Genomic DNA, 26,628 nt, shown 5'->3' on the forward strand with positions numbered 1-26,628 from the left:
ATGTTAAATGCAAACTTATTATTTATTCTACAGCAGAAAACAAGTGAACATTTTTTAAAAGTCAAGAAAATTTACATTTTATTTTTCTGTAATTCAACAAAAGTACATGAACATAATTTACTTTTCTGCAAAATGAACTACAGCAATTTTAAAACTAAAAATGCATAAATTAAACATTATTATGGCATTTTCCCCTACTTTAAGATAATGATATCAACATTAATTATATCAGCACAACAATAAAATCAACATTGGTGCTGATGGACTTTAGTGCCGCAATATGTTTGCCACAGAATGACTGAAAGAAATATCATTCTGCGATGAGAAGATGTTAGAACACCACCTGCTGCTCTGACATCATTTCATCCTTAACACACCAATGAATTATATTAAAATGAATTATGTCAACGGCACAATAAAACCAACTAAAAATCCTTATTTAACACTTACTGAGAAATACATACAAGAGAACAGATTGTACTGAAACTAATAGCATAATATTAAATGTTTTTCTTCATTTTTATAAATATATGTTTGTAGTTGTTTTCTTCTGCTGAATTTGACAAGTTAGATAAATTCCCTGGTCTCATCTATGTGGTACAACAAGGAAAAGGAAAAGATAGAAACATGAGATCTCTTCTTGGATTTGTGCTCTCCTATGGGGATAGCTGAGAACGTCATTTCTAACCGAGAGCCTTAAATGAGCAGTTCTGAAGCGTACTTGATTGACCGAACCTTACAGCTTGTCATCTAATCAGCGAGCTAACCAAGTCTGTGCTGTACTTACCTTGCCATTCACTGTCTGTTGTTGTTGGAAAGCTGATGGACCAATTCACTTCTCTCCCTTCACAGCTACAGTAACAATGCCAAGGCACACATTCAATCTGAGAGGTCTGGATGATTCACTGGTGCTGAATGTCTACTGCCATTTTTTTAGTTTGTGAATACTTTATAATCCCAAGTAAATAAGAATAAAATGAAAAGGGGGAATGAACATGTTCCAAAATAATCAAGATCTTAATGTGTATGGTCATAAAATGTATTGCAGCTCCGTGTCACTCACATTTGGATTTCACAACATGGCAACTTGTCATGACACACTGCTCCAGTCACATGCGTGGCCTCCTCCTGTGGGCAAACAGTGAGTGTAATGTGGGTTAGTTACAAGAGACTCTGGCTTGTTTACTTATCTCTATATGAGCGATATGACAGGCTGACTGACGATGATCTACTGAATTTTGTTGGCCCTCCTTTATCGTCCAGCATGTATCTGACAACCTTGATTACCATTATACTGAGCTATAGACTTTATGTAAAGCACAGTATAACATCAATGCACTATGTCAAGATGTAAAGAGATACAGTAAGTGAGACCAAAATACCTTGCTTGAATGCATCATATTCCTCTACCTCTTACCATCTTTATTTTATTGTATTTTCATTTGCATCCCACTGTGTCTGCTGCAGTGACCCACTTTGCCTGCTGCATCAAAGTGTCATTTACTGTTTGGCTTTAACTGACCTAAGGCGATGTACAAAGATTACTGAGGTGGGGAGGTGGGCTAAATCTTATATTTTATTTGATCAAAAAAGCCATCACAGCATTGTTAATATTTTCTTTGGACCCTCCCTCTGATATATTTATGACAAACATAAAATATAAACATTGTGGAAAAAACTGCCACTCTCACTGCTAAAGGCCTATAACAGCCACTCAATGAATGAACCGAGTCCTGATACACTGCAATCTTTTTACCTCGGAAAGGTTAAAACACCCTTCCCTGCACTCCAATATAGACATCACTAGATATCACTTTTTCTGTCCCCCACCGCCCAGTATCAATGAACACTTGGATTCACATAAACATGACATTTTGTTGATTAAGTGAATTAGTTACATTCATGCCTCATGCAATCTATATCTACTAATATGTCATTATAGAAAAACATTCACAATTTTTTAATTTGATCATGCTATCTCTAATCTTCACCTTAAAATCTGTATTACATTTCAGATTGTGGTCTTGGCTTATACTTAGTTGTGCACTCATTCCACAGTTTTCAGTAGGCTTTGGGATGTACTATATTGTTTAATTCAGTATGGGATGTCACAAAGCTCTGTTCTTGGTCCCACTTTTTTCTCTCTGTACATGATTCAGTTTGGTCATGTCAAAAATAGACTTAACAGCAATTTTCTGTTATTCAGATCATATGCAGCTATTACATAACTTCACTAAGAGCAGTCTTTCCTAGTTCTTCAAATTGTTCATTGACTCTTAAAAGTAGGACTCTTGTTTTCAAGTTTCTTTATATCAAGAAGGGGTGGCGACATGCCTTTGGTGTGAGAGACCCGGGGTTCAATCCCCCACTGTGACCCATCCACCAATGTGTCCCCTAGTTTCTCCAGTGCGACCTCTGACATGTATAGCAATTATAAGTTCTTTTGGATAAAAGCGTCAGCTAAATGTAAATGTAAATGTAAGCTACAGTATCAGTCAATTACACCATAAAAACAAGTAGCATGAGTCCATCAAAAGGAGCTAATTAGCAAATAATGTGATGGGAATGGCTTTAAAAGTGGTGCTAAGCTACTCTTGTAAATTGGCTTCTTGATCTATGAAATAATATTCATGCAGAAAGCTGCATTAGCTCCACAAAGCATCAAAGATAGCAGGTTAGTAGTAAGGATGTTTTCTCTAAGGCACGGTGGGGGTGGTTGGGGCTGGGGGCTGTTTTCAGCCATCTCCTTGATGGGTTTGCATTTCAAAAGACCTTGGTCCAATCCATTAGGGGTGTAAGAAAACAAGATGTTCCTCTCCAGTTGGGCTAATTAGGTTTTTTGAGGGAACCTTCCATATCCTTAAATTGCTGTGGGGATCCAGATGTGTAACTAGGCTAATGACTGACTGGCTAACAAAGAAAAATGGGCTTTAATTCTTGAGCAGCACAATAAGTCACCTTCTGTGAGGGAGTAGAGAATAGTCATTTTCAGTGAAGCTCTGCTTGCCGTGCCAACCTACAGTGTATAGCCAACCTTGAAATACTCTGGGCTCAGAGCATATGCAAGCTACCCATTAGATACACTCTAAATACAGTGATTACAAGTCCATTTACATGTGGTAGCATCCTCTATGCAGAGACAGAGGAGATGAAAAGTGACCATGAGAGGATGGGAGTGGCCCGGGGGGTGAAGGGTGAGAAGGCGCGGCAGTGTTGTGCTGAAGCCGCGTGTCTGCTTTGAAGCGGAGTAGAGCTGACAGAGGCCACCTCAAGAGACTCTTCACTCTCCATCAAAGAGCTGAGAAGAAGAGGCAGGGTCTGTCAGGGGTTCCCAATTCCTACAGAGCACCCACATGCTGCACCTCCCACCCTAAACACCTTTAGTCAGTCTCGCAAAGCTCCTCACACTGCCACAAGCCTCCAGACTCATTGGCAATGCATGACCAATCCCCAGCTCAACCACCCAAACATCACCAGAGTTTAGCACTTAGAACATGACAGACATGTCCAGGGGCTTCATTTCCACACAGTCTGCAAACACTGGGATCATATCTAACTCAGCACGCAGTATGTGATAAAATCTTATTATAGGCAGTATTAGATAAAATATACAGTACTGTTTCACATCACAATTATCACACAATATTATAATATATCTGATAGAAATGCTAAACTATTGCGACAACTAAGATAAGATTTCCTCCAGTGGAAGCACCCTGACCATATCTGGACAACCAATTTGACTTGTTCCCCCTGCAAATTGAGATTCCTTCACCTGCACCCCCTTTTAAACAAGGGCTATCAGTTTTAATTTTCCAAACTTTCTCTTTTCCGTCAAAATTGGGTAGGAGGAAAAAGGGGAATATAGAGGCAGAGACCACCATTCCAAGTTTTATCTGCGCTACAAAATGCCGTTATCTTAGTGTGGTGTCAAGAACTCTATCTCTTTTTTTCCAGGTGACAGGCACAGACGAGAGATAAGATTGGAAAAGAATCCCACTCCACTGAGTAAATAAATAATCAATACTCATCTAAATGTAAATGAGAAAGTAGCCCCCTTTGATAGGAGGGTTTTTATCAACCAACCAATTTTCTACAGGCACTCACTGGGCCTCAACCAAATCACCATCATTCAGCTCCCATGTAATGGATAAGAAGGGGGGGGGGGGTGGCTATGGGGGAGAAAAGAGGAAGGGTCATCTGAGATCAGCCATGTTCAGAGGGCTGCATCAATAGCACAGTCCCACTGACTACTAAATGCACAAGTTCTTTTTTCTGATACACATACATACATGGGATTTATTAATTAATAATGCTACACAAGATCGGGAGATAAAAATAATGATAATGGTAAAAATTATAATATTTTAATGTAGATTTCTGAACTGTGAATTAGCATCTACAGTACTTTTGAAATATGATTTGATGGTTTCATTGCAAAAGAGCATTCCAAGGCCAGAATTTGATATGAATATTAATGTTAAGTGATCTTCCTGGGATATACTATCAAAGTTAAACACAATATTAAAGATAGCAACAGCATGCACTAGACTTATTGAACTCTAGTTTTGTCAAAAAATATGTTTATTTTCTCATAGGTTAAGACATAACTTGATTATTTGGCCATATCAACTTTCTGTACCTGAATAATCTGTGAAAAAGTAATTTCCTATTTGCTCAATTTTTGGTGAACCACATTCACCACTGACAAGTGTCCAGCCGATTTTCCCTAAAAAAAAAAATCAAGAAAGGCAAGTCTATAGAATTATTTCTCTCTTGCTCTCTCAGATTAACACTTTTAATACCTCTGCACTTTTCTAACCTTTTTTGATGTTGTATGTACGGGACAAGATTAGCGTTGTATTGTCACCCGAATGCACTGCTCTGACTTTAAATTGATCCAATAAAAACCCTCAAATACTATTTTCCTCATCCTCATTGCATTAGGTTTTATTTCATAACTCATAGATGTCAATAATGGAAACCATTATAAAGCAGCATACTCAATAACAGAATTTTCCTGCTTGAAATGCATGCAGTATTGATTTCATGTTTTTCTGGGTCCATAAGGGCAAGTAGCGTGGCGGAGGTTGTTTTACTGTACTCAGTCAGCAAAGTAGAAAACAACATGGAGAGCACTTCACTGCTGAAACGTACAGCTTCAAGAAAATAATAAAAGTTTTGATAAAATTACACGTGTATTACCCTTTAATATACGAAGTAAAGTACAGTTCAGATGCGGTACCTACAATGTTTGATTTTTGCTTTCACTTTAATGAAAAAACAAATGTGCATGCGTGATACACAGTAACATCATATAATAATATTTCAGATTTAACATCCAATCATCACATGTTATTTAAACTATAAACACTACAATCTTTAAGATTGCAGTTTGTGAGTTATGGGCTATTGCTGTGCAGGAAAATGCTTATTTTCCAATGAGAATCCTTTGTTTGATAAAGTCTAAAATTAATCTGGACAGCAGTATTTTTACAACAGCTGTATAGTGTCTGAGGCTGGTACTGTACTGTGGAAGGCTCCAGGTGAAGCTGTGGTCTGTGGCCAAGCTGCGTTTGATTTTTATTGTGGTGAATTGGAATGACAGAGCAAAGCATTTCAGAGTGTGTCTTCCATTTCTTCCCTGGGATCCCTCCAAGCTAGCCTCTTGTGTCCCATGGGAAACAGACCCATCCAGCTAATATGCCATAAGCTGACAGCCCTCCTCTGAAATGTGTGTTAAAGAGGCAGTTTGGAAACAAAGGCATTCTTCAGAAGCTGACGCAATTCCTTTAGAAAATCACACCTCTCAGTACATGCAGAATGCTCATAGCTCTGTTAGTATAGGACTGATATTTTAAGCATATCCACATGCACATAATACAACATTGTCCAACATTTAATAACAAATGATATTAACAGACAAAATGCTTCAGATGAACTTCTAAATTCAGCACGAGGAGACAACAAAGTCACAGTGATGCTTTTAGCAGAAAAAAAAAATGTCAGGAAAATGGACTTTACAGTATTATATGCCTCTGACTCACTGATATCTATGCAATTTAGCAAGTACATGAAATTGCCCCAAGTTTTCCAACCTCAGCTGTAATCCGCTCAAGGAGGATTTGCAGACTGTTCCTCCAAACCATTTTAAATCAGACAGAACTGCGAGGGTGAAAAATAACACTTTAAACGGAAATCTTGACAGGATAGTGCAATGTTAATGTTACACCACAGCTGCTTTTGTTTAAATCCAGAACATTCACACCTCTTAAAAATATTGCATCACTGCTGGTTTATAATCTCCATGCAATTTCACTCTTTGATGGTCTTAGAGAATAAAAATGCTGTTTCCTGACTTATTTTCATAAGAATTACAGAATACCTAATGTGAGCATTTATCACGCCACACTGGCCAAGTTGAATTGCAACCTTTAGAATATATCCACACCTACTGCGACTTCCTGTTGTGCCGTTATTCAATTTACACAAAAATATTAAAGCCTTTTAAGTACAAGAGGCAATATTGCTCTTTCACAGGGCAGTCTTTCACAAGCACATTGTTCAACAACAGAATCACCATCCGTTTAAAGACCAATAGCAGAGACCATAACGCCTTTATAGTTGGTGTTGTCAACTCAATTTTCAAATTCCAGCCCACACTCTGGCTCTTCTATTGAAGTGTCATCTGATCTGCTGAATTACTGACAAGGCCACAGTCACCGTATCGCTCTGACTTTCTCTCCAGCAACACTCATCAGCGGCTGCATTACATTCACCTTAAACCAGGGAAATAACAGCTCTGTGGAAAAAAAGCTGCTTGGAGCCAGTGTGCCATCAAACTCTCAGCACCAGTGTCTTTTATCTAAAGGACTACATTTCTGCCTATTGCTGTGTTACTGTGCTGTAGCTCACAGTATCATAGAGGCAAGATTCATTTATTTAGATATCAAAATAGTTAGAATTCTCACCGATCATACAGTAGATGACAGTGGCAGTCAACCGATACACATACAGTATGACGAACTGCTGTACTGTACCAGCCAGCAAGCTTCATTCAGTGGGAAACACTTTCAGATATTGTAAAAAGAAATAGTGTTACTTATTTTTGTTTTTAAGCATTTTTATAAAACATATTTAAAATGTTTTTTAAATGTCTTCTTCGTCTGAAATGTTCTTACTCTAATGTGTGACTTCACCGTTGCCCATAGCTCAACTCTACTTCTGCCTGCCTTTATTTATGTAGTGTGATTATTTTCAGGCCATACTTTGTGATGGTGCTGTAATAGACTGCATTATATTGAAAGTTGTTCCTAATAGCAGGCTGTGGTATTGTATTGCATAGTTGTACAGATGACCTAGCCTAGATAATTTTGTCTTCTTTGGTGCACATCAAGCAGAAGGGAAAACATTGCATTTGTATATACTAGCGGATGTACCACTGTGCAGGTAAATAATCACTAGCTACTGTTAAGTGAGATATGTTTTTACTTAGGTCAACAGGAATGAGCTCTCTTTTGCAGTAGTAAGAACAAGATGACCCACAACTTGAAGGTTTCAGCAACCTCACCTGAGACTCTGGTCCCAGGGGCAGCAGAATGGCTGAGGGAGGTCCTTGGGGAAAATATCAATCTCGCGACCAAACAAAACTAAAGGACATCGAGTACGGCACGGAAAGGTTGCCGATATGACAAGTGGAGTAGAGCAGCGACAAATATTCAAAGCAAAGAGAAAAGGCACCATGAGCTGGCAGCATTTTCACTGCTCATTGAAGGTTGTCAAGCACTTGCTGAGATTCAGTTTCTGACAGAGACACTGGGACACTTTTAGTAAGATAGTGACTGTTCTTCCAGCAGAGAATTCTACCAGCTGCACTTCTGGGGTATGACAAGGTAACTTTGCTCCTCCAGTGTGGGAACAGTAATCCTCACATACTAAAGTCATATTTACCTATCTGCTATTGTGTGATTGCTTTGTGCTAAATGACAAAAAGGACTAGAATGATGAGTCTAGCTTTCACTGGATGGAGAAATTTCTTCTTACTGTCTAGAAGACAATTTGCATTTTATTCTTAAGATTTCCACATCTGTCCATTTTGGAAACAGGTTTGTTGAGGCTTGGAGTTAGAGCGAGTCGTCCACTCATCAGAAGGTTGGTAGTTTGATCCCGAGCTATATTGAAGATACTGAACCCCAATTTGCTATGAATAAAACTTCTAAATATGTTCTCCTACAGATTAGGAAGTCCCCCTGTGCTTGATTGTTTTTCACATAATTGCGCTTTCTGCCTCAGGCACCATCACATGGGAGACCTATGCAACTGCTTTATAGACTTAAGCCCCTTCAAGAATGTTAGCACCTCTATTATTCATTATCAAATTGCCAAGCTGAATTTGCACACACGTAAGCTGAGAAAGGGTAAAGAAGACTTTTTGATTAGCAATACGTAGGATCAAAATATATGTCCCAAATACTTAAAATGTAGTAGAGCTTCTTAAAATCGCATATTGCTCATTTTTTTGTTTAGGTCTGTTTACATTTACTGCAGGAAATCTGAGTTCCTAGCTATTTGCTGATGTCAGATTTGGGCTGTTCAAGATATGATTTATAAGATATGTGTGATTTTAAAATTTGAGTGAAAGTTTAAATTTAAAAAATCAAAAGTTTAATTCAAAATAATAAAAAAACACACTTAATCATTTCTGAAAATTATCACAGGTACAGACCTCCTTGTTTGTACATTGTTAAAGGTACCATGTGAACCTTTTATCACTAGAAGCAATAGTGGCAATGTTTTTATGAGGAAGCCCCTGCTCTGTTTCCACTCACGCAGACAGTTTCACACACTAACAGTTGCTGGCTGCAAAATAAAGGATTTAAAATATTTTATGTACGCCTTTATTTCAGCCTCTGTCTGAAACAAGCTGTAGATGCTCCAGTCTCTTTCAGGACCCCCCTCTCAAAGCCCACTGTCTTCTGATTGGCCTAGACCTGAAGCATGTTACCAGGCTGTTGTTGCCGCTGAGGGGTACAGACAGACTGAGCGTAGCTGTGTGGAGCAACTGACCATATGTGAAATACTGGCGCCTTGTAGCTCCATGTGTCGTCAAACGGAGCTGTTGGTAGAAAATGCTGTTGAAAACAGAGGCTGTCTCAATGCCGAGTTCGCCAAGTTAACATTGTAGATAAGTAATATGATAAATATGGAAAAGCATAGTAGGTTTTCTTTAAAACATTCCCACACATCCACTGAAACTCTCATTTCAATTGTAACTAATTAGACTTTTTTGGAAAGTATTTTATACTGAACGTGTGTGGATAACGGACATTTCTGGAACGAGACATTGCTGTTGAGTTTTTCGTGAAACCTAATTTTTTAGTTTGAGCTCCACAAACAAAATTCCATTTACTTCCATTGTATTCATGGAATGAGAGTCATCTTCATGGCAGTTATCTCAAAACCTCAGCTAATGCAACTGACAGTATCTACATGTCTAGATACCACTAGTTGTAGTTGAGAAAATGTGTGCTTTGTGATTTGAGTGAACTGACCCTTTAAGTTGCGTGCGTGTGTAGGTGTTTGTGCGTGTACAAGGGCTCGTTTTACAAGACGGTCCTCCTCTACACATCTGCTCCTGGTAATGCCGTCTCCTAGCAGTATTCCTGATGCTCAGGTGAGCGTTCTCCTGGTGTGAATTGCAGACCTTGTGCTGAACATTGATGCACTGCCTCCATTACCGCCCTGCCTCCTTCCGAGGAGTAGACGCTATTGTTTATGACACTGACACATGCAGTAATGGGTATTTCACTTCTGCACCTATACCGAGCGCGTGTTGAAACTGGAAACACAGATAAATATGGTGCGTATCCACAACATCAGTAAATTTCTATTTCATCAACTGAAGCATTAGACTGATCACCACAAAACCACACTGTAGCAATAGCATTGCTAGTAGAAACTGAAATCATAACATTGTCTTAAAAGAGCAGAAATAATCCCATGGGTAAAACAGAAGCTTGTACAAATTCACTATAACTCTGTTTGGTCTCTCTGTTATTTCTAGGATTTAAATGTTCAGGGAATTCAAGGCGCAAAAGTTCTGAAAAGATTTAACTGGAACCTCTCTTCAGGAAAATCATCAAACATGCAAAGATCTGTCTCAGGGGATTTGAGGAACAAATACTGTACAAGTCATATGAATCCTACAGTACAGTACGTCCCTGCAGACTAGGGAACATGGCAGCTGTCACTAACAAGGAAAGTCATATGCCACTCTTCTCCTTTATGTTCAAATACAAACAGAGACTCTGGTGTATTAGTGCCAGATATTTTCAATTATCTCGTGTCAACCTTTATCTCTTCACATTTACTGCTGTACAGCTGGATTGATGCCTTGCCTTTTTCATATTTCAAGCTCTGTTGTACTTCAGAGAAGGAGGAGGAGGAGAAGATCACAACAGTTTCATCTAACTTTTATGTAGGTGTTTTAGATTCTGCTAGCCTCGGGGTACATGGTGCACACTGTAAAACTCTTTAACAATGCTTTTAGTGGCACAGTGATTGTAAATAAAAACGGAGGCTCCCAGGAAATGTTTGTCTTTTAAGAAATCTTGTTCACCAAACAGCTCATTTCAAACACAGGAATTATCAGCTCAGATAAAAGACTGATCAAGTCTGCAGATACAGAAAAAAATCTTGTGTTGTCAGTGTTGATGGTATATATTTGTATTACAGAGTAGATGTAGAACACAGCATGGTTTCACATCTCCTCAGTAGTTTCCTATTACAGTACAACAAAAATCCTTTTTCTGTTTACATAGCCAGCTTGCATCAAGTGGAGGATTGTGCACATATAATTACAATAATAGGCGGCCACCGAGTTTGCTAATGGGCTTCTCTGGATGATAGGACATGCAGAGACTTGCTGAGGAACAGACAATGTGGCAAAAACAGAGAAACCCTCAGTATATCCTCATTTTTTCACACCCTGTTTAGTACATGGGTGTGCAGCCACCCCAGGAGCAGAGAGGTTACCCCACATCTGGAGAAATGAGTTTGACCCTCTCAAAGGGCACAGGAAGTTGCCCCTGAAAGCTGCAAACAAAAGCAGCAGTGGCGAGCAGGAGCCCAGAGCGCCATTCATCGCGGCTAATGACTTGTTCATTAAGAGTGATGATGGATAAAGACTTCTCACGCTGAGATGAAATCAAGATTTATATGCGTTGTTTCCTCACCCAACTTGTGGGAAGATCATCATCATTTAATTCTATCTCTGCGGCCGGTGATGGGCATCCAGAGAGCGGGCTATCAAACGGTGCAGTCAGCTGGCAAAATCCAAAACGTGCCGTTGGCACATCTGGAGCTTGCCGTCGCAGCTGAGGGTGAGCAATGGCTGCTGGCGGGTGGCCAAATTACAGGCAGAGACGCTTCAGGACTCCACAGCCTCCACCCTGGCTTCTCCTCGTTTAGATCATCATCATTATTTATTTGCTTATTTATTATTTTTTCCATTATGTGTGCTGCGTTGCATTTCAACAGCACTTTTTATTTTTTTCCTCAGCATCAGCGTATTATCACACTGCGCTAGACCCTCGACCCACCTCTCTCTGTAGGTTCTTATCTCTAGCTGGAAATAGGCCCCAAGACACTTCATCAGTGTCCTTCACCCAGCTATCTGCTGCTCCCAACTTTTATTAAAACTTCAGCCTTTATCAGCTCCTGGGTAATTCAGGCATGACAAATTGGGCACCAGATGCCACCTCCATTTGAGGCCGCTGTACATCTCTTGCTCCCCTATCAAGACAATGGGAGGTGGCGGGCTGCAGCATTGTGGGATATCCACCTTCAGCCCACCACATCAGGTTACTTCGACAAACTTCCTACATCCATCTGAATGCTGAAAACAGTGTGTGCCATTGTAAAAGTTCTTCAGTATGTATCTCCTATACATCAGTGCTGTGCCACTCACAGCAACCTTTTTAAAATCTGCAATCTCATACAGGAGAACTGCTACATGCTCAATATCTTTTCAACAACCGAGTGCCACACTTCGCTTTCTGTTTTATTTGGTTCTGAATTGAAAATATAACTGTAGAAATAGTCTTTTAAAGTATCTTCTTAGTATTAATGAAGAATTCATGGGTTCACTTATTCTCTATATTAGTCAGACAGTGTATCTTTTAAAATATGTTATTATACACAATACTGTCTTGCATGAAATTCCTATAAATATAAAATACAAAGTATTATCAAGTATGTTTTCTTGGTACTAGTATTGAAGGTAAATATACCTTCATGGTTTGCTGCTACAGTGCAGCAGAGAAAAATCAACAGCAGCTTTTATGGTGCATGGTGACAAGTGACTTATTTAGTCATGTCAAAATCATTATTTTGCGTATGAGCTGCTGTGCATGACCTTCTTAGCATGAATCTATCTTTGCCTTGAAAGCCTGAGCTGTATAATCATTAAAAACAATAAAAAAATAAAAAATATTTATGGAAGATTGTGTTTCTGGGCCAGAAATCTACAATTAGCTTTCCATGGTGCTTTTGAATGCACTCATCTTGATGACATGGACAAGAAGAGCACCGGGCAGCTCATATTTACTGTCTCCTCCTCATGCACATTTCATTTTTGGCATGTTTAAAGATAGGACATAATTTATGATGCATTAAAAAAGAGGGAATGTGGAGCATAGTTGTACGCTCTGTTAAATAAAACCACAGCAGCTCCAGGATATAGAAAAATAATCCGTCAATGACATTAGTTCATCTATATCACAAAGATTAATAATCTGCAGGGTTTTAGCTGACCGTGGTCCCTGAAACAGACAATACACAGCTACTCTAATTCTGACGTAAGAAGGTTTTTAAGGTTGACAGCGTTCATTGCCCTGCACATAGTGAAGTTAGCTGGATCAGTTACTGGAACTCTCGAATAGCATTCATAGTGATGGGGACAGTATTCATGGGATATGGTCTCTACCTAGACTTGACATCATCTGCTCCTCAGAGGATTTAGCGAGGGTCCTGCCTGTAAATAAGAAGCCATGATAGAGGGGCAGCAGGCGTGAAGCATGAGATTGGAAACCAAACGCATCACACTGGGCTGATCTTAGTGATGTTTAGCAACACATAACTCTACACATAGACCCTGAATTTGGCATGAGCTAGTAGACACTTGTGCACACAGGGGCGGCCATGCATCTGAGCACCCTCTCACACACTGCATTACAGTGAACTCCCTCTTTCAGAAATATATAATGTATTTCAAATTAATTTGCAATAATCAAACCCTGCTCTTGAAAATAGCTGTTGGTTCAGGCAGGGAATGTGCTGGGAATGAAAAGTGCACAAAAGCCGCATCATAGATCCACTCTGATTATTCCAACTGGGTTCCATTTTAATTTCTCTCTAACATCCACGTTTGGTCCGTCCATGCCCAACACAGCAGTGCTAGCCAAGATACCAGCTGTGTTTCAGGGCTAAAATGTGTTTTAAGAGCTGCTGCAGGATGGTAATGTGTTGTGCAACCTGCCAGCCCATGAGCATCCTGAGGCAAATGGGAGAAGCAGTGGTTAAAAAGCAGGCTTTTTTGGGCTGGGGCCAGGGAGTAATCTACCACATAAAGGCATGGCATAACTGCAGGCTATCATATGGGATATGCTTCCCAAAAGAAGCAATTTTTTAGGAGACCTCCCATTATTCAGTGCATTGAAATTTGGCACTGAAGGCCTCTTTTAGTCAATTAACATTTTAAATTAAAAAGCACTTTACATAGCAATGTTAAGTAAATTAACAAACAATAGATTCATCTGACTGTGATGTTGCAACCATCATAAAACCACAGCAGAGAAAATGCTCATAGTGAACAGGAAATGGACACTGACCTCAAAGACAGGACTGAGGTATGCTGTTTTTTCCCCACACATTTACCTATTGGTTTGAAAAATATACCAATTCCCTGGCTGAAAAGCCTTTCATTTTGGCAATTTGTTATGTCAAATAAGTTTGCTGGGTAAACTGGACTTGGGTACAGAAACCTGTGATGAATAGTATCCATTAAGCGGGAATCTTACAAACCTTAAAGTGAAAACATACCTAAAACAAGAGCATCATTAGGAAAATGAGCAAAGACCTGAACCTGGAGTGTTTCTGAGCAGAGATGAATGATGGCATCACACCTCGGTCCATTATAGACTCTATTTATACACAGGGACACAGAGGAGCAACACTAGTTAGAGGCTTCTCTCCAATTAGGTTATTACTGGTCTGGGAGCTTTTCTACTCAAGAAAATTTCACAATAGAAATTCTGTCATGAAACGGAATATTCTACTGATAACTTACACGCATTGATTCTTTGCTTTAAAATTAGTCACTAAAATGTCACAAAATTAGTAAAAATGTATGCCATTTTAAGAGGATATTCTAAAAAATAAAGAGAGAGATTATGTTGGTGTGGTTGTTGCTAGGGTGTATTTGCACTGCAGTTCCCAAAAATCACCTGATGAAACAATGCTTCCAGTGTTGTTATGACTGTTCCCTGCAGTATCCCTAGGAATTACATTTATATTGGATGATTATGCAGCTCACGTTTCAAGTCCAGTTTTTAACATTCAGTGCCAATGCAGGAAGTATTGTGCCCTTTACACAAAGAGGCAGAAAGTAGCAGTGTGGAGGTTGGGGTGGTGGATGGGTGTCTTATATGAATATGTTATTATTCAACTCTTTACTTGAAAGTTAAGGCCAGTGTTGTCCTTTATTTCTCTTATTGTCAGCAAATCTCATGAAAAGATAAAAAAACAATAGTGAATTCATCCATCTCTCAGTACTTTCCGACACTTCCCCAAGCCATTTGATCCCTAGCGAAAATGCAGATTTTCATAAAAAATGGGTCCCAAATATATGCTTTACTTAAAAAATGCTCAGTAATATCCCAAAATGGCTGGGTACTGTAGTTGTTAGCAAACATTGCTCAAACTGGATAAATAGTGTATTTATTGGGGACTATTTTCACCTGTACGCATTGTGGGTTTGATTCAAATTGAACTAGTGTGTGTTTATGCTAATGAAGGAACATGGCACCCAGTGTAACGGAATGGCTCATTATTGTTTTTTAATAGTTTTTGGAGAACAACGGAGCTTTATGGCATAGAGGAAAAAGCTATGAGGCTTTGGATACGCAGACAATACTTGTAAGTAGGATCAGTTCATTATTACTTTTGCTGATATCCTTCTGCATCTAGTCCATCTATGTCATTTGCTCTGAAGGTTTAGGATAAGGGTTAACCAATAACCAATGTGTTGCCAGAAAACCATTGGGCTAATGTGTGGTATGGTATGGGCCCTCGCACACAGCCTGAGTGACAGGTCAGTGAACAGCCTTGGAATTCCCCCGCACTCCTCATGGCAGGACATGGTGGCCTCACTTGAAGTCGAGCGAGGAATAAAGGATTGCCTTCTGTATTTTTTCATTAGACTTTTCTTTTGTTACTGAATACATAAATCCATAGTGGCATGATGCAATATGTATCATGGTGCTCCACCTGCGGACGTCTCATAATGGCTGCCATGTCCCTCCAGTCAGGGATGATAAGTGAACCCCCCGTGAATGTTAATGATAGTGATCATTCTGAACCAGCCCGCCTCTCCGTCTTCGCTCACAGCCCGGGTGTCACACACAGGGTGGCAAGGTTCAAGGGGCTAAAATGAAAACAAACACTCAAGGAAATATATATAAATAGATATGGATGGAAATGAATGAATGGGGGGCTGAATGAATGAATGTACATAGCCGTAACAGAGAAAAAAATTGGACTGAAGAAGTGGCCGTATGCATGGACCTTTTGGATTACTTTTACTTTACACAATGTGTAATGTTGTTTCATAATGTTGATTAATTATTGTGTCATTTAATGCAAAGTCCTTGCTGCTGTAATATTTCTTATGCAGTAATAGTAATGCGCTGGACTTATTTCATTATTTACAGAGCCAGTAAACACTGGGGAGCAGGTGGGTTCAAACAGATGTGGCTGTTTACATGACCGCAATAGTCTGGGCTTCATATCTGGTCATTGCTCGTAAATAGCTTTGACAACATGCACACTTGCAGGACCAGACAAAGGCTTGACTCAGCTAATCAAAACTGACAATACTGAAATCACAATGAGCCTTTTTATATCAAACACTATGAGTCAAATGGAAGATGAGCTTAACTATCCCAATAATCTTGAACAGCACCCGTACAGAACAGTGATAACCTGTAAAGTGGAAAGACTCTGCTCGTTACCAAAATTACACAAACAGTTCCACAGTCTTAACGTGTAATGGGAACCTCATTTGATCACATTTTCACCATTTCACTCTGCAACTTTCTCTGTAGGCTATCTGTCTCCTTCAGCATTCGGTGGATTGTTTTGACCAACACAGCAGCCTCTCCAAGCAACACACCCAGCTCAAGTAACAGGCAGGGGAGAAAGCAAACACAGAGTCCATGCCAGCTCTTCCCCCTCTCTATATCACACCGCTTCCTCCTTGTCTAACTTTGCCAAAGTCCTTGGAACTTGCCAAATCCGGTCATGCCTGCTTAGCTTGCTGGACTGATTGTGCCAGAAAAGAAAATAAGACACAGATGTATACAAACTCTTGGTGGTGCCAGTGGAGAGACAGCTAATGGCTTCATCTCGACCCTCCCATTGTAGCCGGGCACAGGTGGGGATAATTAGAGATCTCTCTCTCTCGCTCAAAGTCAACTCTTTTCTAGTTGTGACAAACGAAAGGACGCTAGGAGGCTAGGAGACTACGCGCCTCCCATCATCAACCTTCCAAACCCCGTTGCTGCCTTGGTGAGAACATCAAAACTTCACCTATACAGCTTTACCTTTATAGTCAGTGACACCATTGTACCCTGCCCACCAATTGCTTGTGTTGGCAACAATGGAGGAAACTCTGAGTTTTCCAAATAGACACCAAGAAACATCACATTTGGAAAAAAAAAGCTCCTTAGCAAACCTTCTCCTGTCAGGCCAGGCTGTGTTGTAGCAGTGGAAGAAGCACAGCAAAACCACAGGCAGAGGGACTCAGGGAGTGTTTCATAGCCAAGACTAATCAACTGCTCAAAACAAGCTCAAGCTTGGTAGACATAAAAAAAAGAGAAGAAATGTAATGTTTTTCAACCTTTGGAAATTGAATACCTTCAAGTGCACCATGAAAAACAGTTAGGTGTCTCAATCCAGAGTGCTGCCTCATTTGATAATTTATGTTCCTGAGCTCCAGATGTTTGAATGAGCTCCAGAGTGTGACCTCTGTCCTCTCTCTGGGAGACTCATAATGAAATAATCCCGCATGAGCAATTCCCGATGCAAAGTGGAGTACTATCATATAGCCCGTGTGCTTCAAAAGGCTTGAAAAGCCCTTTTCCTCCGTTAGCCTGAGTGACAGCAGAGAGACATGTGTCTTCAGATGAGAGGGGGCGAGTCTCATTACGCCGTATTTGGTTGACACTGAGTGATTCAAGTGTTCCTGGACAATTCAGACACACTGATATAAAACACATTAAATGTCTTTCACAGCACTTTACCTGACACTGTTCATCTATGCTCATCTGTTATCCCTGACGAGCTGGGTTTTGTCGCTGTTTCAAGTCTGGGATCAGGACTGTGGTGAGCAGTGAGTAAAAAGGAGCTGTTATGAAAGACACACAAAAATACTAATAATCAGAACTTGAGGTCTTAAGATGCAGAATATCAAATCTCCCTTTGAATTTGGTTTTCAAAGACAATTTGCTACTTTTATGTTGCTCATAATATAATTGAGCTCCTAACCATAATAATCTCGGCGCTGTAATGCCTAATTGGAAATATACAGCAAGTACCAGCAGATGCTTGTGTTTGTCAAAATTGATAGACCACATTCCGATAAAATCTAACACATATTGTAATATTAGCTGATACATGCATATGACAAACCTTCCTAAAAATGATTTTTCTTGTTAAACAGTAATCACACATGACACACCATAATATTATTTTGACATCCTGCGTTGAAAAAAAAGAGAGCAGTACAGGCAGGCATGTATACTGCATGATGTACAGTTCCTCCAGGAGTGACAGACACAGACAGGAAGACACAGTGAACTGAGCAACCTGAAAGACAATCACTGTGACAATGATGATTTACAGCTCAGTCAGGATAAAGAGGAAGCCCTATCTTCAACATGCATATTCAGCAAAACTTAATAAACAAAAGCATAAGTAAATGTTATACTATTTTATACTATGTGGCTATGCAATGTATGCAATCATACACACACAAATAAAAAGTTTTCACCAAAACTATTACTTCCTGAAAAACCTGCCTTCTCTGTGAACAAAAAGGAAATTTACCTGATTAGTCACTTACGTTTAAAGTGAAGGTTTATCACCTTGTCAGACTGGGAGCATTATCAAAAACCAACAAACCGAAGTCAGCACCAGGAACCAATACTCGTAAGTCCGCAGTCAGAAATTGTTAGCCTACATCTCTCCACTTTGACACCAAGGCGTTGAGCTTCATTCTTGCTGCAAAGACTTTGAGGTGAGAGTGAGGCGAGGATAGAGATACGGTGGAGGCGGTGATAGGACAGGTGAGTGGAGAGGATGCCAAGCCCAGTGGTCAGCGGGTAACGGAGAGAGGGCGGCTGTCACATCCTGCTGACTTAGCCAAGACAGATGAGACAATCAGCAACCCAAGGCCCGGACAGTTCTTCAACTCTGCCCGCATCCTGTTTTTGAGGGCAGCTTTCCACAACATCTCAAACCTGAACTCACCTTTCACTCTGCTTCAATGTGGAGGTGAGGCCACTGCTCAGGAATGTTCTTGAATTCTAAAAATGTTAAAGATACTGTATGTGATGTACTGTATTAATCCGGTTAATCTGGTGATGCTAATGCTAGTTCTTAAAGCGGCATAATTTTTTAAGTCTCAAATGTGTGGTGTGTGGTGTGAAAAGGGTCACTTTTGGTAATGACCCCACAGAAAACGATCACAACACTACGGAGTGTTTAAACATCTTTTAGCTCATTGTTTTGCTTTTCTGGCCACAACTTTACTGTTTTGGTCTTACCACTCTGATTGACCTTGTTTCGAGCCACAGCAAGCAGCTGTTTTCAGCACAAAAAAGACAATGCTACCTGTCCAGCACCAAACAGCTGACAGGCAATGGTGAACGTAGTGGAGCATTTAGAAGCTAAAGAGACAAATATTCTTCCTCAGGAGTAGACCAAATCAGATCTAAAAGAAATAATTATTTGACTGAGTGATCATTAAGAGTAATATTAAGACAAAATATCTGCCTGATACACAACCAAATAAATGCTAATTTTGCTCTGTATCTGCTGGATGCATAAATAGGCTTAACTGATAGACAGTTTGCACACAAAGCTAGGGAGGGATACAGTCGCCAGTAGCGACGAATGTGTGTTTACACCCCCACCCCGTCATGTAGACTCTGTGAGGACTGGTTCCAGCTCTCAGTGATTGGATACGGCAGCTTCCGAGACCGACAGAGGCCACTTTGACCGCTGGGAATACAGTACCGAGGTGGTTTTCTTGCAGGGTTTGGCTCTTGGCACCCCGGGACTGAGTACGTTAATAGAACCGCTGGCTGCACGGCTAGCTGACCGAGCTAACTAGCCACAGATACAGACAGATACACTACAGCTACACTTAGCGGTTTAGCAAAAAGTAAAGCTATCCATCAGAAAGCTCTGTGTAAGTCATCTTAACTGGATTCCCTGTTGATCTTTGAGGCTGTGTTCGGTCCTGTTCATGTCGTGTTCACTTGGAGGCTGCTGAGCAAGGTTTTGTTGCCTGCTTGCCTGGCTACGGTTCCCAATCAGGCCCCGCACCCCGCAATCATTCCCCTGGCCTGAAAATGTCCGCTGCTTGAGTAAAGGTGTAACAAACACTCCCCCGGTGCTCCGAGCTCCCAGTACGGGTAGAGCTAATCTGACCAGTGATTGCACAGCTAACTGAGCTAATTACAGCAGCTAGGTAGCTTCAGCAACAAGTAAAGCTATCTGTCCATCAGGAAACTCTGAATCACAGAGTTGAGGCACAGCAGCCGGGGGACATCAGAGAGAAAACTAGACTATATTTTTGCCATGTTTCTAATATTTCTCCATCAAATATTCACCAAAATCAGTAAAAAAAAATATATGTTTTTGTACAGTAATCAGTGGGGCCCGGCCCCAGAAACACAACAATAAATGTTTCATGAAGTGCAGAATGAGTCATCAATATTTTAAAATGCTTTTCCAAATGACAAACTCTTAAATATCACCAAGAATACCATTGGCAAGCTACTGCCATAGTGGTGACATAGTGCAAAGCATAGGCCTACAAAAAAAAAAAAACATTTAAGAATGGATTTTGATTTCATGGGAATGGAGGATTTTGTATATTTCTCTAGAAATACACTGAGCAGACAACGCACCACAACGGGAAAGTTTACAAGTTTACAGTTGCTTGCAAACAACAATCATGGAGGACAAACTAGAGGTGGATGTTGCTGGAGTTAGGGTGATTTTTATATATATATATATATATGATTTTACCAATCGTAATTACCATGATTTGAACAGTAAACAACAGGCCAGGAGGCAAATTGGTGCGGTACTTGACATTTAGGCTATGTTGTTTTCATTAATTTAAACTGTACCATAGTTAACTGGTAGCACATTGTTCATGATTTGTGCAGCAGTCGGTAACAATTGAACATACAATGCAAAAAACTCTTTCTGCTGCTTGTATCACTCTGCTAATCACTACCTACCACACCCACAAGAAGGAGCAGCATGCAACCAATCTTATGGACTGTTGTCTCATTGTTTGGGGTAATTATGGCAAGGTGTCACAATTAATTTGACAATGACATATTGATGTTAAAAAACGCAACTCATTGCACCTTTAAACAGTGCTTTAGACATTTTGCTAAGTACCTGCGGGACTTTCAGCATTACTGCTGCTAATGATGACCTTAGTATGTCCCAGATGAAAAAAAAAAAGGAACAAGTTTTGGAATGTGTGTGTGTGTCAAAAATTTCCTAAAGATTACGCTGGACCCCAGGCCAGCTTCCAGCCTCTCTCCTAATTGCATTGATTTTTAGCACAGTAAATCTAGCTGTGTCACAATCTGCACTCCCCAGGCATGATGTACTGCTCCAACGCCTGCCTGCATGCCTGCTCCCAAATTTGCTGGCTTAAAATTTAAACCGTAATGGCGTGATTAATGCTAAAATTAATTAATTGCTAAATGTATGCTAATTGTTTAATTGGTTGCCTGATCTATATAAGATCATTTATTAATTAAATGAGTTGATTTACAAAGTTTATTGATTAAATGTGACAATGAGTTATACGGCTGACTACCTGATTTGCAATTTTACCAATTAAGTTCACAAAGTGTGGTTTTGCAAAGTCTGCTATATCCAAGTGATCTATACCAGACCTGACACTGCTGTACTTATTTATGAAATCAGACAGCTGATAATGATGCATTAATATTAATGCAAACTGTAAATTTTCATATTGCTCTGTAGAAACCAATCCAGGAACATTTGTCATTGTAAATCCATCTATATTTCACACTTTTAATGCAAATTAAAGTGGAAGTCGTTGGTAAGGTCAAGCATTTGGGAGGAATCAGATATTTTTGGTTTTAGGAGCTATAGGTGAATTATCTTGGGAAGACGTGTGAAGGACAATTTTAGGGAAACGCTCATGAATAAGCAACGCATTTTCTCTTTTGTAGCAAAAAGTGTAACACTAAGTAACTATATTTTACCTAATATTTCGTTTTTGAAGCATACTCTCTTGAAGACTTTAAACGAATTCTTCAGTATTTCTAGCCAGGGCATAATGATTAGTGTGTTTCCCAAAATGTCTAACTATCCCTTTAAACCTGATAAAACAATTCAAAAAATGTTCAACAGCTCCAAACTCAGTTAGCTCATCTTTATCATCATTTGTTTACAAGGTCATACAGTGATGGATGTACATTTGCCTTCGCTGTCTCCTCAGCTCTGATTTACAAGAGCTGCGCAACACAGCTAAGCTCAGCTAAGTGTTTAGATCCTCTCAATAAAATAAAAAATCCACAGAAACAATCACCTTAGTCTGGTACAATAGCACTATACTGTTTCCTCCTTTTTGTTGTTTCCCCCTTGGGGGCTGGAGGACAGGGATGTTAGGAAATATGGTATTATGGCAACCAATACAAATTCCCCTTTAGGCATGATAGTGGGAGATTTTGTATTTGTAGTGACTGACTATCTGTTCCAAGCTTATAAATGAACCAATGACATAGAGATAATATATATTATTATTACAGTAACATCAACTGTGATTCTCAGCAGTAGTTTTAAGAATGTTTTAACTATAACTCCTGTAAAGCAGGAATCACGTCATTGTCAACGTGTTACATTACTATCAATCATGTTTAATTAATGAATAAATGAATTGTGTTTATTTATTATAGAAATTGACTATGTGCGTATAATTATGTTATTAATTCAGTATTTATTAATACTTCAATCTCATGTCAACGGAGAAAACTGATGCAGATGTGGCTGAAAGCTCTGGAAGAAATCTAGTGGACATTGAGTTGAGATGATTTTTTTTAAATCTTTGTACAAATACCAAGGGTCAAGAATTAACCTTAAAGCTAAACATGTACTAGTGAATTTTGAACACAAAACATAACAGTTCTAAACCTGCCTGCCCTTACATGTGTAATACTTGTGTGTGATCATATATCAATTAATATGATTACAGCGTTAAAACTGATGCTCTTATATTTGAAAATCTTACAATTGCATTGTAGTGATATAGTTATTATCCATGTATTGAGTGTCTATATACTGCTCCTAAATGCAAAAAAAATGCTGTGAAGTTAGTAGGCAACCTCTGGTAAGTTTGATTCAAATTAGGGGTCTGAATTCATTTATCAAAAAAAAAGAGCAAAAACAATCAGTTGATTCCTCCCGGTAGCAAATGAACACGGCTAATTGAGAAGAGTTACATTTTGATGTTAGTCAAATTTGAGTAAATGTAGAGTTAGTTATACTCTGATAGAGTCAAATTCATTATTTTTGACTCTCACTTGATAAGTAGTTGGTGTCAAAACTGTAAGTGTAATAGTGTAAATATTAACTCTGAACTTCTTACTCTTAACTCTGATCCTGGCTTTTACACTTGCAGTGTAGATTAAGTATTATCTGTCAATGTTATATTTTCATTGACATTTCTCTAGCACCTGGTTGTTCTGCAATGGTAAGCCACCATAACTTAAACTTATGTCACCACACTGTTAGTAGCCACCCTAATGGTCTTTGAAGAAAGGAAACAATTTGCGCTGTGCCAGCCACTGAGTTCTGTGCAAAAGTTCAACTAAGCTGAACTTTGACTTTGAACTTTTTTCGTGCGCATGCTCACCAAGCAGTGTGATGCACAAGCTAATGGGTTTCAAAGTGCAGCAGTGCTGTTGTCGTGTGTCTGAAAGGCTAATAACATCTTTATTAAGTGAACTTTATTGTTATGGAAGAGCTGTATTCACACCTTTAAAATGTTATTTTGGTTAACACTTGTGTAGTTAATAAATGATGCTTTGAGAGAATTAATGTCAACACTACTGAAAAGTAGTAAACTACTGACTACGCTTAAAACTAAATTAGTGTTAAGGTACCAACACTCCAAAAATAGTTAGATTAACACTCTGTAGTGTGAACCCATACTTTAAAAGTGTTAAAATTAACTCTGACAATGTTAATTTGGGTATGCTGATTTTACTGCGTATGCACTCAGAAGCAACAGAAAAACTTTCTCTTAAGTAATACATGAAAATCTAGGTGTGATAAAGGGAGCTGTCACTCTTTTGATTGTGGGTTTCCCTTCTTGAAGTTACGTTTAGCCATTAACACATGATTGACAGGTCATGTTTTTTTGCAGTGATGTAAATATTTTACATAAATATTGTAGGTAATAAATAAATCTATTGTCCAATCTAGCTTGCTAAGCTCAGCGCTAGATTGATACCGAGAGTTAATTTACAGTACTGAGCTACGCACTTTCAAACAAATATATGGACTTTACGTGTCTGCCACAGGGCACAGGAAAGCCACTGTCTGCTGCAGAGGATCTGGATGGGGTGGCAGCGTATGGCAATGGGATGCAGAGATGGAGGACAAGGGCTCCCAGATCTAATATGATTTAGGTAAATTTCAGTACTTTCTTTTCTAATTGATGACTTAGATGATTTCTTTTATATCTTGAACTCTTCTAATTTTGAAAAATCCACTGCATGTTATCCAAAACAATTGTTCCAACCTTAAAATCAGCAGACTTCTAGAATGAAATACAATTATTTATTTACATATTTGGACAATCTTTTTTTACCTTCATCCTCCATATCCTTAGTGACCACAGCTATGGCATACTGAAACCTGCAGTAGAATACAAGATAAACAAAAATGCATGTTCAAAGAGAGAGAAACAGAGAGATGTGGTCTGTCCATGATCGATTTGGCTAATTGGTTGTCGTCCATGCCCAACACTTTTACGTATAAAGTACATAAAAGTGCAAGGAAGTTGCTGCTGGATGTTTTCATGTTTTCATGCAAACAGATGAATTCTAAAAATGAAATCCAGATTTTCACTGAATTCAGAACTGCCAACAAGTCCTACCTTTCAGACACATTCATCTTCTTCTTTGTCTTGTCTCCCACCGTCTGTTTATTCTGGCATTCATCAGCGCCATTACTGCCATGCCCGTCAGATCTCTTCGAGGGAAATGAAAAACAGCAGTCATTTTAAGGTGCAGGCTAAAGGTTAGTTCATGTAGAGGGAGTCTGGCACATAATTTCTTGTGTGCGTCTCTCCCATGCTGGTATATTCTGTATTGCACTGTGCATACCACAGCAAAAGGACAATGACAGTTCATAAAATTACTCTGAATTTGGTATCTGGCTTTTAAAAAACGTTACTGGAAAAAAGGACAAAATACAGAAAGCATTGGGATATGATTTTATAGGCTGTCAGGATTAGTTCATTAAATTAAAATGACCAAAAAAGTGGCAAAAAAAATACTTTACTGCAGAAAAAGTGCCCAGAACTTTGCACTCAACACTTACGAAGAGATTTACTTTTTGGAAAGTCTTTCCATGTGAGAAAGTCATATTTTCCATCTCAAATGCCTCATTAGATTATGGCCATCCCTGCGAGTAAATGAAGAGCAATTAGCTCTTTTAAGTGCTCCAAAAGGCCACAGTGGCAATAAAAAGGAATGATTTTACAGGTGGCAAACATTGCCTTGTCTTCAGGAGAGGAATGCACTTTTGCTAATGTTGGTAGTGCTGGTCCAGAGGTTACATGAGTAGCTTGTGGTAAATTTTTTTTCTTTTTTAGCTTTTTGTAGTTCCTCGGAGGTGATGAATGGCAATAGGTATAGTGCCAGTAGCGATGTCTCTAGAAGTAGCTTATTCTGTGCTGCCAAGCATGATTTATGACAAGAAAGGGAGGGGGAATCTCTGACTTCACCAATTGCCCTCCTGCACTTTTCCATATCGTCCAAGAGGAGTTTGGGGGAATTGGATTGACACAGCAACTGCACACATCTGGTTTGGAGATATAGCCAGGGCCTTTTCAAGCCAACAACCATTTGAAGAAAATAGGTGGAAATGGGAAAATGGAAATATGATGTGGCAAAAGAGGGAATAGTATCCATGACAAAGGCCATTATTGCTTTTTTAAAGGTCCCACATTGTTGGATTTCAGGAGTTTGTCGTCAAGTCTTCTCTCACTCGGAACAAGAATAATGTGCTTGTGGGCTTTTTCAAGTAAATGTAGATCATGGAGAGGATATATCTTTTAAGCATATGTTCTCACACACAGAATTATTGGATGCTGACTTGTGATTCAAATAACACTGCTGAGTGCAGGTTTTCTGTAGGGTGTGTCAATTGAAATATTACTGCGACCTGACTGGAAGATTTAAGTCAGTTTTTTTCACGTCAAAATGTGATGCATTTACGGTAGCTGGAGCTAATCTAAATCAACAGTATTTTCCCTTTAAAAAAAAAGAAAAGCAGTTAACATCAACTTTGGTCCGTTTCTGGAATGTATTTTACTGAAATAGTCAAACACGCAAAGTGCAATTCCACAGATGTTCTTTCTCATTTTCTCCTTTGAAGTAGCCTCCTTCCTTTCCAAAAGACAAAAAAGAAAAAGAAAAAGCGATGGCCACTGAGAAAGTAATCCAGTACTTAAGTCCTATTTTGAGATGTAGAGCTTGTAGAGTTTTTCCATTTTCTGTTTCTTCATACTTGTATTCCACTACATTTCATTGGTAAATGATGCACTTTTTACTCCACTACATTTTTTCATAGATGTAGTTACTTATTACTTTGCAGATTAAGATTTAACAAAACCCATGATCAGAAAAATCCAATGTTAAGTATTTAACTATCCAACATTAACAGTGTTTAGAGGAGTTAAAGTCAGTTTGACCAGCTACAACATTAAACTGCTGCTTACATGTTAATGTTTGCTGATAATACATCTACACATCTACTTAAGTAAATGTTTGAACGCAA

At 39.2% G+C, this 26,628-nt stretch overlaps 2 long non-coding RNA genes across 2 annotated transcripts; one reads left to right on the top strand and one right to left on the bottom strand.

Annotated features, from left to right (window-relative positions):
• Positions 1-200: 200 nt before the first annotated feature.
• On the bottom strand, positions 201-19,753 carry LOC123960653. Its single transcript, XR_006822564.1, has 3 exons — positions 17,580-19,753; positions 1,064-1,128; positions 201-852 (listed from the first exon to the last, which is right to left on the bottom strand). It is a non-coding gene; the product is annotated as an uncharacterized LOC123960653 (long non-coding RNA).
• On the top strand, positions 19,475-24,889 carry LOC123960654. Its single transcript, XR_006822565.1, has 3 exons — positions 19,475-19,579; positions 24,144-24,251; positions 24,789-24,889. It is a non-coding gene; the product is annotated as an uncharacterized LOC123960654 (long non-coding RNA).
• The last annotated feature ends 1,739 nt before the right edge of the window (positions 24,890-26,628 follow it).

The sequence above is a fragment of the Micropterus dolomieu genome, linkage group LG21, assembly GCF_021292245.1.
Source record: "Micropterus dolomieu isolate WLL.071019.BEF.003 ecotype Adirondacks linkage group LG21, ASM2129224v1, whole genome shotgun sequence".
NCBI classification, from domain to species: domain Eukaryota; kingdom Metazoa; phylum Chordata; class Actinopteri; order Centrarchiformes; family Centrarchidae; genus Micropterus; species Micropterus dolomieu.